The 13757-nt window shown below is 38.6% G+C and overlaps 1 protein-coding gene across 2 annotated transcripts in view; it reads right to left on the bottom strand.

Moving 5' to 3' along the window:
• Positions 1-13757, bottom strand: part of LOC128990965 (zinc finger protein rotund-like) — a 250005-nt gene that overhangs the window by 144664 nt on the left and 91584 nt on the right. The window lies entirely within an intron of this gene.

Below are 13757 nucleotides of genomic sequence, written 5' to 3'. Positions count from 1 at the left end.
CTTTATACAGAAATTAGGAAAATGTCCTTAAAATGGGTTCATATTAGTTTGGTATCTTACAAGTTCTGGTGTAATAGATTGGTGAGGTAATGAAAAGATTAATTTTGATATAGCAAGGTTTGTCTTATTTTATCAGTGGGCCATGCTACCACTGAGGAAGTGCTTTTCTAGAACTTTGTCTTTGTTAGCCTAAAAAGCTACTTTACTCAGGATCGAACCGGAATCCTTCAATCATTGTAACCACCAAGTTTCTAAGTTTTACACTCACGATGGAGCTCTTTATATTGCGTAAACATGGTGCAGGACTTTGACCTCGAAGTTTTACGAGTTGAAAATAACATCTATATCCATAGGTATTATTTAACACTAGTTGTTCTGCCCGTGCCTCGCCATGGGAAGAGAACGTAGAGAAGATGGAATATGATGCATCACAAAATCTGCATATGTTGATCATGGGTCCAAGAGAATGAGACCCTGGATCTCTCAATGTGGCGTTCATCATTAGTCTCATCTTTTAGTCTAAATCGATGAAGGTCACGGACTTCGTCTTCTACGGTTTTCAAAACTAACTCTTGTTTTTCGTGGCAGGCATTTTATTCAACTACGGAAGATATTATTGAATTCTAATATTTATTTATTTTTCCAACCCAATAAGTACTTGCTTTATATTAAACCATGTGTTGTTTGTTTATATTCAACTAACAACATGTACACACAACTTGTAACAACAAAATATCATGACACTTGTCAAATTCCACTCAAGTAAGATTTGCTAAACAGCTGGTTTAGTAAATTTTCTCCATAAGAAGTGAATTGGGATTTTGATTACCTGTGGGGCAAAGCCCGAAGACGTGTATTACAGGAATTGGTAAAAGGTGGCGTCTACACAAAAAATACTTATTTTTGTCACATCGTTTGCAAATCCGTCCATTATTAACGGAGGAGTAGTGTTTAATTAACACACATTTACAAATGCCAACACTCTTACAGCGCCGATCTGTCTTTTCCCGCGTTATCGCTTCCCACAGTTCGCGCCATCGCACCACCGCCTCCACCGGGCCGTGGACGTGATCGCGCTGACAGCCCCTCGGTCCGCTGGACACGACGTGTCGACCGTCCACGGTACGAAGTAATCGGAGTGGACAACTTGCAAATAAGCTGCGATATATCATTTATCACTCGGGATAACGAATGACCGCTACACCGGTCTGCGACATATATGACGGCATGAGCTGTTACAAGAGGGTGTAGAGGGTTGGGAGATAAAAGATTGATGGTGTCACGAATAATGTTTTAAGTTAAATGAATTTACTGCGTGTAAGTGCTAACTTGTTGACCCGAATGAGGTATGGATGGTACAAACGACTGCTACGTCAGCAACCCTGGCTTTGCATAAAGTTGGTAATTCTCATAGTCTTTAGTAAACAAAGGTCAATAACTCTGACTTTTAAGTACAAAACTGGCATTGGCAATTTGTTCATAGATTTGGGTAGATAATGATAGTAAGTAGCATTACACGAACGTCAATAAATTAGTTTTAGTTGTTTTTATTCCAAAGCTATAGGCATAGTTTTATAGTTTAGGCAGTTAACGGGCTTCAAACAAAAAAAAGAAACCTTTTTCACATCATTTCAATCAACGATATTATTTTAACAGAAGTCAAACAGACTGCAATACAATATTTTTGGGTCAGATGACATTGACCAAAGAACACTCTCAGAGTATACTAATAAAGTTCCCCGAGCAAAGCTCCCTGGTACTTGTATTAAATGTAACAGGCTCTGAACTTATAATTACAATACAAGTTCGTAAAAAATCGTGATTATAAATTCGGAATAACGTAATAATAAATTAATTGCGATTTACATTTTACAGTAGGATGTTCCCTGTGCTGCACCGGCCCACTCTATGATTGCTTGATACTAAAACAAATAGCAATATCATATATGCCTGGGGTACAAACGAAACTTTAAAACTTGCGACCAATCATCATTTTACCTGAATCCTTTTTGCAAATTCATTTTTTCAAAACTACCGTGGATCAGAGACAGAAGCCAGGTAACATAAACCTTATTAGTGCTAATTTCAACGATCCAGTGGCCATCATGAAATTTATTTTAATCGCAATTCTGCTGTTTAACTACACCCACAAACCAAACATAATTTCTTTAAAACTTTGCTCTCACACGAAAAGACTTTCCTTACTTATCGAACTTTCCTCAATCCACACCCAAGTTTTGCTAAAATATTCGCTCAATCAACCCGATATCATTTCAACTGGACCGAACCGTTAACGATTGACGGAGAAACCTGGAGACGTCCAAAAATCTTGCCAAACGCGAGACACGTGAAAGGTGTTTAATTGTCAGTTATCCTAACGAGCTGTGGATGGAAAGTCGATGCGGGTGTTTGAGAGAAGTCCACATTATACACTTGTAATTGGCCGGCATCCAGTATGGACAAGCAGGGTCCAGGAAAAGTAACAGGAATGCCCTTAGAAGTAGGCATCAAGGCCATTAATTGATTGCATTATGCTAATTTGGACAAGGTATGTAAATTATGCACTCACTAGGCCGTTTGGTTGTGCTTTTGGTTAAGTTGTTGAAGAATTATTAAATTAAATTAAATACGTGTGGAAATTATAATATATTTTTCACGGGTTGAAAATTCCCCGTGTGAGGAACTATATTTTTCGTCATATTGTACCATTATTTGAACAAACTATGGAAACTACTACTTTCAAACTATGTTTGAACAAAACTAAAGATAATCTCTCAAAACTTCTTACTTGTTTTTAATTTAATTTCCAAATGGAAACTATCAGCTGTTCAGTGATTCAATCGTTTCATCTATTAAGAATTTGTTAGTGTGCATTATACAATCGATATGTCAACTATTTACAATAAGGCAACAATTAACTCTAATCAATTTAACAATCGATACATACTTTCGATGCAATTTTGTTTACAATTAAAATTTACTACTGAGTTGACAACAGCTGATTTTTACTCCACATGGCCTAAACACTCTTTTTACGCCCTATGTAGTAAAAAGTCTACTTTAGACCCGCAAGGCATGTATTTGTTACAATAAGACGAAAAAGCGTTTAAGATGGCAATGAAGAACTTTGTGTTTCGAGAAGTTTTTGAAGGCCTTTTGCGGAGTAAAACCTGATTATAAAAAAAAAACTCTTGATATTTGTTTTGAAAACTGAAGCAAAAAATTAACAGAAAGTAATCACTATTAGTATTTAAAATTTTAAATATTGTAATTATAAGCTTGCATTACTTAAAGAGTTAATCCTTCCGTGTATTTGTAAGGGGAGTGAGTGGTCGATAGGTGATCAATTATTAATGGTTAGCAGAATGCCGTGTGTCGGTTCTGTTCCGCCGATAAAGGCTAATTTCTTCACATCACTTTTGTTCCGGGGTTCAAATGGTAGCTTGCTTTTGTTCCGTGGACATAACTCTTGTTCCGCGAGAGTGGGGGCTGCACTCTCCCTCCCCCAAATCCTCTCTTTCGCGCTATTCCTAATTCTTTGTTTCATAGGTCAGGTTAGGTTGAATTATTTACACTATTGATATTTTTGTTAATGAGAAAATTTTAATTTAACGAGTTTTAAAGCCCTTATGAAAGACATAGTTAGGAGGAGGGCAAAAGAGAGGGTTTGGGGGAGGGAGAGTACAGCCTCCTCTCTCACGGAACAAGAGAGATGTCCGCGGAACAAAAGTGATGTTTCGACCGGTCCCGAAATCTACCTGCTGACCCTCGGAACAAAAGTGATGTGAAAAAATTAGCCTTCAACCGCGGAACAAAAGTGATACAGCCGAAGAGTGAAACTACCACTAACATAGAGTTTGACTATGTAATGATCTTCCAAATCACTATTTTATAGCCTTTTTTAATGAGGGCCTAAAAAGACTATTTCTGTCTACGATTTGAAGAGGTTGACGAAAATTTTGAAACAAATATAACTTTTGAAAGCTTCCCTGGAATTCATTAATTATGTCATTTCTTAAAACAATCAGAAACCAAGACCATACCACATAATTACACCCATAGACCATACAAACAATTATCACTGTTTCATGCTCTACTCTCTTCACATATCACTCAAACACAATTACTATAAAATTCCTGGAAGGCATATGGCGTTACTAATGAAAGAAAGACACCAAACTAGCTCAGAAGCAGGTGCTGGCGTCTTTTGTTTACCTCACTGAGCCGTTTCGAAATTAAACCCCGCATGATCAAGGCTGGATATCGTGCGTAGCATAATGAATTCGACTTTACATCGTCATCATTAAACCTGAATTCCAAATATATAAAATAAACTAACTATCATACTCAATCGTCCTGGAAACAGTTTGATGAAGGAATACATTTCCAAAGACAAGTGCAACCATTAGCTTGGTTTTAAGAGTAAACCGCGAAAGGTTGCGTGTTTAATTTTAGCTTTCGAGTAGTAGCTTTTCAAGTAGTTAGTTCGTCTATATTGGGATGATAGTATCAGCTGCACAGTTTCGTCCTAAACAAATCAGTACATCAGTCAAAACCTTTTTAGCCTTTAAAAAATTTCATAAAACAATATTTAGACTGAAGATGAATGTTCAAGGATTTTCATGGATGTTCTCGTGACGTCCTATCTTTTTATCTGTTTATCGAGTAAATTATTGTATAAATATAATTATAATTATAATTATAGTATAATTATTGTATAAAATGATATAACTATGCAACAGCGGTTTGACAGGCGTTCCACTGACTATGACAAACTCGATGTGTAAGGGTATCGGCATTATTAACAGCGTCTCATATGATCAGGTCCACAGAAAATGAAGAAGTCTTTTAGCAATGGTGTTAATAGTTATCTTCACTACGTCAGGGGTGGTAGAAAGCTTGAGGCTCATGACAAACTTCAGCTGTTATAGGTGTATCGATAAATCGGCAAGATGAACAGGTCCTCAGATGAACAGGTCTTTCAGGTTCCAATGCCCTAATTGTGGCTGGATACTCACTTCAACAAAAAATAGCCCTCGGATTATGCAACAGTGACTTACAAAAACCATTCCGGTCTCGGCACTAACCTACGCCAACATTCACAGTTTTAATTCTAGTCCTCGTTTTTGGTCCTAGTTTTTTGGGAGTACCGAAGTAACGGTAGTCGGCGTAGAGATAGTTTTTTTTACTCCAAGCCATCCTTTTTGTTTTTGCTCCGTGTTTGTAAACACACTTGTTTTTGTTACTACGGACCGGGCGCCGGATTACTTTTTGCTGCCGGATTAGCGATTGTTGTGGTTTGCTAGTTTGTCGATGATTTAACACGTCGGGCGTTTTTACCTGTGCGACTTTTTATTTTCTCGTTTTTGCTCGGGGGCGTCAAATTGGGAGTTTCACCTACTTCCAAGCCCCCTCCCTCCCATTAACATTGTTGTTTATTGTCAAGTTTGATCAATAGTTTGTTTGCCTATTCATCAATAACCAATTTGTGTCCAATGGAGTTACAGTGACTTTTTCATAATTGTAATTTTATATTGATCTCCAGTAAATACTAAAGAATAATCCCCTCCACAGAAATCGTATGCACATTTACTTAAAAATGCATAAACACGAAAATGTAAAACTTCTGCTGGGTTTTCCCCTTCATGTTAACAAACTAATGTAGTTACAAAATGGGTGTCTTAAGTAACAAACATCGGTATAAGCACATGCTGCCTTTACGTATGATACTTATCCTTATTTTCATTATAAGCTTCATAAGATTACGGTACTATAGATGTTTCACTCTAGTTTATTGCCTCTCCTAATCCATGAGTCCTCACCCACACTACAACGCTGAGAATCATGCGTCCTCTTTTCAAATATCTGCAAGATACACCCTTCTCACCATACTCCAGTCTGTTCTCAATCGAATGAACTATAAGAATAGAACTGTTTCCATGGTACACACATTTCCATCAAATGTCCTTCATCTTCTCCACGGCATTGCCCATATTTCCAAGCCGTCAGCGTCTCTGTACCTTCCACCATATCACGATCCTCCACATTCCCTCAGCTCCTAATCGTCTGTCCTCTCTACGTCACTTTGCCCAGACCCTGCGATGGGAACGCAACAATAGCCGGTGTTTTCACGCTCCGTTTACCTTCACTTAGCCCCTCGTGGGACACAATTTATCATTCGGTCGATTTTTTCACCTTGAAAGAAACCGCAAGTGTTGACGTCGCTCTTATGTTCACTGAAAAACCCCAACTGATAAGACAAGTGGATGGAGACAGTCTTGTAATGATGGAATAGTTTATGGCAATTTGATTTGTTCGTTGATTGATGTGTATTGCTGATTTTATTCTGTTTATGGATAATTAAAAACATAATGTTTAATTTAACATTCTTTTATGTTAATGGACCATGGAGTATTCTCGATCTCAAGACTAGGTGTTATCAAAGTTAATATACTTGATCATTTTCACAGTGGAAAGTAAATTAAGCCTAGCTTCACAAGTTTAACAAAGAAAATTGAATCAACACTAAAAATAGAACATTTTCTTGAACATAATTCAAAATATAAAATTGGTGCCATATATTTATAATTAAACGTTCTTTTATCATGCCTTCGTTCTTGATAGATAACCTTAGTCCACCTTTCCATCATTAAACTAAACTAATTACACTGCTACACTTTACACTTACAACTTTGACAATTCACGATTACCAGCCATTAATTAATAGCAAGAATCCAATTACGAGTGAATTTCTACACACATTCATACTTAGCGTTTCCAGCGGTGCATCAATTACTGGTCGGATCATTGATCAAGCCTTCTACGTAATCGCCAACATTATCACAGCTGTCGAATGATTAACTGTCTCGTGAGAAAGGAACGGAAGAAGTTAATTACGCGTCGCCTAGCATCCGTCACCGATCCTCCAGTTTTTATTCAAATCGCCATTGCGCATGCGTTAATTAGTTCGGCGGAGCTGCGCAATCACAGAGCTGCGCAGTGGTAATGTCTCCATTGGAACTGCAGTTGACAAAGGCGCCGACAGATGGCTCCCAATAACTCGGTACCCGTCATCTTCTGGGATGGAAGTCGTTTGGCAGATTGGGAAAAGCGGTACCGTAAGCTTTGTTTGTGAGAAGGTATGCCTCCAGGATCTGTGTGATTTTCTTCTGTCAGGTGATTTCGAAAGTCATCAACATAATTGATTACTCTTACGATAGTAGTTGTAAATCCAATTTGATGCCAGTTAATACTTGAAGTAGGCCATGGTTGCCACCAAAAAATCAATGACTTCGGCTATGAAATCTTAGGTGTAAAAAACTAAAAATTTGTATCAATCGTTGACGACATTTAGGTTCCGCTGAATGAAGAAACAACTGACAACCCTCCCGTTGATTGATTCGATGGAAATGACCTTCATGTATGGAACAAACCCCTATACCTTGCAGGTGGTCGTTTACATGCACAGGGAAATTTCGATGAATGTAGAGAATGAAAGTTCACACAACCAACAAACAAGACAAGGCGAAGGACAGAACCGAGATGAACCAAACCCCAGATGAGGAGGAAAGAGGAATGAAGCAGTGGAAGTGTTAAAGTCTTGCAATCAGGCTGGCTGGAACAGGCCGATTGGCGAACAACTTATAAAACGCTAAGGTAAAGTCGTAAATGTAGAATATAATTTTGCTTAGTTTTAATTATGGGTCTAAGGAGGCGCCCGGTGTGCTGTAAACGCCACTGATGACAGGTCTGGAGAGGTAATTGTCTAAACGTTCGTTTCCAAGAGAATTTCTTCATCTAGACCGCGCACTCATAAATCCTGGAGCACGCGGTTAACACTGGCGGAACAATGACCGCGCTGCTGCGGACACGCTGCTCCGGGTTGTCAGGGTGATTTGGGAAAATACAGGCTCAAACGTATCAGAACCATTGTTTTACGTTGTGACAGAGGTGGGTTTACATGGTGAAATAGGGCAATGAGCTAGACTAATTGGGGGACAAGTTATCTTCTCTGTAGTACCTACATGGTTATGTTGGACAAGATTGAAAAGTTTAAATCTCTATCACATTCTTTGGCTGTTTTGGATTATGGTTTTAGAAGTTACTAACTACACTACCAATTTTAGCTCGTCTTATGCTTGGTGTGTTGGGGTATTAGATAAACATTTTTAGATGCATGAGCAGGTAAAGACATTTTTCAGTAGCTCAGACGCTAAAATGTTTTCTGTAGATTTCAACTTATTTTGCCATTTAAGTATTTAAGGTACAATTTGACTTGTTAGAGAACGAAGTTTAAGAAAAGCTACTATACCACACATAATCAATACTGTATACTTAAAGTACATTTAAAAGTCATTGTACCGAACTCCGGTGTGTTAGCAAGTTTTTTGGTTTGGCCAAAACTAGAACAGTTTAGATCGTTACTTTATAAACAAAAGAAAAACTTATTTTATTACAAGATATATCATAAACAAGATGAATACCTTCCTGGTTGCGTTCAGAAACTTTGCTTTGCACTTTGGTTGCTTTGAAGAGGACTTTTAGTTGTTGTAGTGGGCTACGCACCACGAAAGAAGAAACGAAGAAATGTTCATGAAAGAAGAAAACACAGATCCCAAAGATTCAACTTAACTCTATCAAGTCCACACTAACTTAACTTTAGCTAAGAAACAGAAGTCTTTTGCTTAGAAACAGGTTAAGTCTTTTGCTAAAAAAAACACAGTATATTTTTAAAATATGTAACATATTCAACTGAGCTGTACTGCTTCAAAAGATTGTTCTGAAGACTAAGACTTTGGCGTCAGACTCATAGATACAGTTTCTGTAACTGAGTCTGACGCCAAATCACATCCTCAACCTTAGTCTTTTTATTCAACTTTCTCTGAATCCTCAAATCACGTATCACTTCGCCAATAGCTTTCTAGTAATTAACCACGCATTAAACACCTCCAGTTCCTCAGACATGATACCACACACGCGACAACCTGGACCAATCACCGACTTATCACTTCATTTACATGTAGCTGACGAACTGCTTCCCCAATTAGCCAAGTTATCGACTGCACTTTAAAAGCTCTTATATTTTATGCAGCTCCGTGACCGCCAAGACCAGAAGCGAGGGAAGCGACCCACTTCCAAATTGCCTAATACGGACGGACCTCTCACGAACCCGTTTTTGAAAGTCACTCCTACCCGATCGAGTTCGTTTATTTTCGCGTAATTAGACGCGTTTGTTTTATTTATGTGGACAATGTCGGCCCACATGTCGGGTGACTTGTGAAAGGATCGCGCCTTTCATTGTACTGCACCAGGTGAATGTGTTGTCAAGAGTTTCACTGAATGTGGGAGAACCCTTCAACTGATTACACATTCAATCGTTGAAGCAAATTATTCACGAGAAATAAGTTGAATTCCTCCTTCATCAGACAATCTGAAAAAAGAGGTCTCCTGTTTATATGTCACCTTTTACTGGAAGAGATTCATAATAAAGGGGAATTTGCACTTTGATTCAAGTTAAATGTTTATTACTTTTTGAAGACCAACCACATCCCTGAACTCCTTTTCCCTAGTACGAACCCATTCAAATATATGCTAGTGACATACACACGTTTGTTACGAATATCAAAACGGGCAGTTTTAGAAAGATTATCGTAACTCCTTACACACACATGAATTTGTTTTTGTTCATAACTAAAATCTAAAAATGCAAATCAAAAGAGAACTTAGTTACTTATGAAACAACTCAACCTCAAAATCCCTATGGACTCTAAATGATTTAACAAATTCGTATTCGCCACTTTAACTTCCTACAATACATTTTTACTGAAGTGATATACAGTAGTACCTTTACCAACAGTTATTTTTCTATGACACCATGTTTGGAATCACACCGATCATTTTCACATCCATCTGGACTTAAAACACTGTAGCAGGAGATCGAACACTACAAAGTACACAGTTGTCGACGTAGGCATCGGCGAAGGGTTTCTACGGTTTCTTCTGTCAATTAGCACGGACGGCAGTGTATCGAAGGCAGGTATTCCATGACTCTCATTATGCCTTCCCTCACATTCCCTGGTGACTTTGCCGCCACCGCCACCGCCGCGGTAGACAGACACTTGTAAACGACACAGCGCAGTTCACACGTTACCGCTCGATTAATTGAGCGAAATCGAGATACCGATGCTTTCGCGGTGTGATTGAGTGAAAATTACCAACTGTGAACGCCATAATTGGATATAGTAATTGGGTTATGATTTTTGAAATATGTTTGCTGGTGAGCAACCCCTGTCTGCAGACACCGCAAGTCGATCAGTATTGGGCAAAGTTTTCTTGAAAAATGTTATAGTCTGTGGGATTGCGCATGTGCTTATCACGGTTTCACTGTTCATTTACAGCATTTACAACTACTTGCCATTCGTCTTGGAAATTAAACTAAACCAGTGATGGTTTAACGACAAATTATATTATTTTGCACAACTACGGGTTTATAAAACCAGCTACCCCCAATACCACTGGTACACCATCCACCGTTATACCAACTGATATACCACACCGATATACCATGTACAACAGGAATTTCTAACCATTTTATTTTAAGACGTCGTCTCCAGACTGGCCGAGGTCTGATACAGTCTGCATCTCTACGGTCTTAAGGTTTACAGCTGGGTTTACTGCGGCGCAAAGGTGGCCATAAAACATGTTTATGGCTGCAGATCTGGCCAAATTAAGAACCTCTCTGCGAATCCATTCCGGAATAATTAGACGTCCTGCTTGTTGTATGGTTCTGTCATAGCTGGCGACGAACAAGAAATGTCACTTGGTCGAAGATTATTAAGGGTTTTGTAGGATATTTGAAAACAGATATTTAGAGTGAGTTTTTTGAACAATGATTGAAGAGACTTCTAAATGATGACTGATCTGAATAAGTTTCCTGATTTTGAGACTATCTAAATACCATTCTACCTGGGCTACCGTACCATTTACGGAAAACATTATAGATATGGATAAACTAAAAGTAAAGTATTCGTGTTTGTCATCAGAATATCAACCTAACCAAGAGTCCCTAGTATTAATGTCATTCCAAGACTGTAATTTAAATTATTGCGATTACTAAACGAAAAGTTATGAAATTCGCCATACCAACATGCTAGAATGAAGAAAAACAACGAACATACAATTTATTTAAACTCCTCTTAACACAAATTAATGATTACCATTAACCCATCGAGGACACTCTGAGACTATCTAAATACCATTCTACCTGGGCTACCGTACCATTTACGGAAAACATTATAGATATGGATAAACTAAAAGTAAAGTATTCGTGTTTGTCATCAGAATATGAACCTAACCAAGAGTCCCTAGTATTAATGTCATTCCAAGACTGTAATTTAAATTATTGCGATTACTAAACGAAAAGCTATGAAATTCGCCATACCAACATGCTAGAATGAAGAAAAACAACGAACATACAATTTATTTAAACTCCTCTTAACACAAATTAATGATTACCATTAACCCATCGAGGACACTCTATAAATATGCTAACATTGATAAAACGCACACGTCAACCTTGCACATTTCTTACAAGCTTAAACGACTGTTGACTAATCTCAGCACTCAACATCGTCCAGGTGGAGATCATATCTCTACTGACTGATACCGACCACCACGATACACCGGCTACCGGTGTTGTATACCGTGCTGACAGTCAGGTGACAGTACCGAATTACTGACCACATGTACGTCGAATCCGATATACCAACTATATATCTAAGTAACCGTCTCTACTGACTGATACCGACCACCACGATACACCGACTACCGGTGTTGTATACCGTGCTGACAGTATCGATATACCGATCATATGTACTTCGAATCACCATCTATCGATATACCAACTATATATCTAAGTAACCGTCTCTACTGACTGATACCGACCACCACGATACACCGACTACCGGTGTTGTATACCGTGCTGACAGTACCGATATACCAACACAGACACGCCGAGTCACCAACTATCGATGTACCAACTATCATTTACCACCTTCTTATCACTAACCATCTCTACTGATACTGTATACTGTACCGACTGTACCGATATACCAACACAGACACGTCGAGTCACCAACTATCAAATCAAATGAAATCGTTTATTTGCACATTAGATTTGTATACAATAACATGTAACAAATATCATGCAACGTCAATATTTACAAACTAAAACTAAAACATACAACATGAGAATCTAAATATATACACATTATAGGCTTAGAAATTCTGGGACGGAACAAACAGCATTTGAGCATAGAAAATATTTTAAGTGTCTCTTAAATAGGGCTAGTCTTGGGATTTTATTGCCTGAGGCAATTTGTTAAAAAATTCGATTCCCTTGTAAAACGGACTCCTCTCAAAGGCCGCAGTTCTGTGCCTCGGGTAACAGAGGATGCCTCCATTTCTCGTCCGGTGGTCATGGAAATGCCCTAGATGTTGAAATTGACTCCTGTTGACAAAGGTCAAAATGAGGGATTAGTGAGCTGCGTTGCAGGACTACTTTGACTATTCTGAGACGAACCAATCAGACCAAAATTGAGACATTGTGTTTTGTCTTTGTTAAGGAGAAGACCATTGTATTCAAACCAACTATTTAAGCTCTTGATGACCGAAGTGAAGCTGTTCTCTAAGCTGGTTGCATTTGGGGCCTTGATTAGAAGTGCTACATCGTCAGCGAATAAATTCATGTGACAGTCATTTCCTTCATAATGGAGATCATTGATATACAATAGGAATAAAATAGGAGAGAGAATGCATCCTTGGGGAACCCCTCGCTGAGAAAGCATGTAGGACGGTGAGATCGGACCTGAGGAACTATTTATGGAAACTTTTTGATAACGGCCAGACAAGAAAGAGCGGAACCACTGCAGAGCAATGCCTCTGACACCATAATGAAAAAGTTTATCCAAGAGGATCGAATGGTCCACACAATCGAAAGCTTTGGATAAATCGCAGAAAACCCCCATCGTCTTCTGCGATTTATGAATACTTCTGCGGTTTATCTATGTACCAACTATCGATGTACCACCTTCTTATCACTAACCATCTCTACTGACTATATACTGATACTCCATGCTGTACCGAGAGTACCGATATACCAACACAGACACGTCGAGTCACCAACTATCGATGTACCACCTCTTTATCACTAACCATCTCTACTGACTATATACCGATACTACTGTACCGACAGTACCGATATACCAACACAGACACGTCGAGTCACCAACTATCGATGTACCAACTATCTATGTACCACCTCCTTATCACTAACCATCTCTACTGACTATATACCGATACTACTGTACCGACAGTACTGATATACCAACACAGACACGTCGAGTCACCAACTATCGATGTACCAACTATCTATGTACCACCTCCTTATCACTAACCATCTCTACTGACTATATACCGATACTACTGTACCAACAGTACTGATATACCAACACAGACACGTCGAGTCACCAACTATCGATGTACCAACTATCTATGTACCACCTCCTTATCACTAACCATCTCTACTGACTATATACCGATACTACTGTACCAACAGTACCGATATACCAACACAGACACGTCGAGTCACCAACTATCGATGTACCAACTATCTATGTACCACCTCCTTATCACTAACCATCTCTATCTATGTACCACCTCCTTATCACTATACCAACCATCTCTACTGACTATATACC

The sequence above is a fragment of the Macrosteles quadrilineatus genome, unplaced genomic scaffold, assembly GCF_028750875.1.
Source record: "Macrosteles quadrilineatus isolate MER2022 unplaced genomic scaffold, UCM_ALF_1.0 Scaffold_3__2_contigs__length_128488019, whole genome shotgun sequence".
Classification (NCBI taxonomy): domain Eukaryota; kingdom Metazoa; phylum Arthropoda; class Insecta; order Hemiptera; family Cicadellidae; genus Macrosteles; species Macrosteles quadrilineatus.
This window is presented reverse-complemented; position numbering and strand designations above follow the sequence as displayed.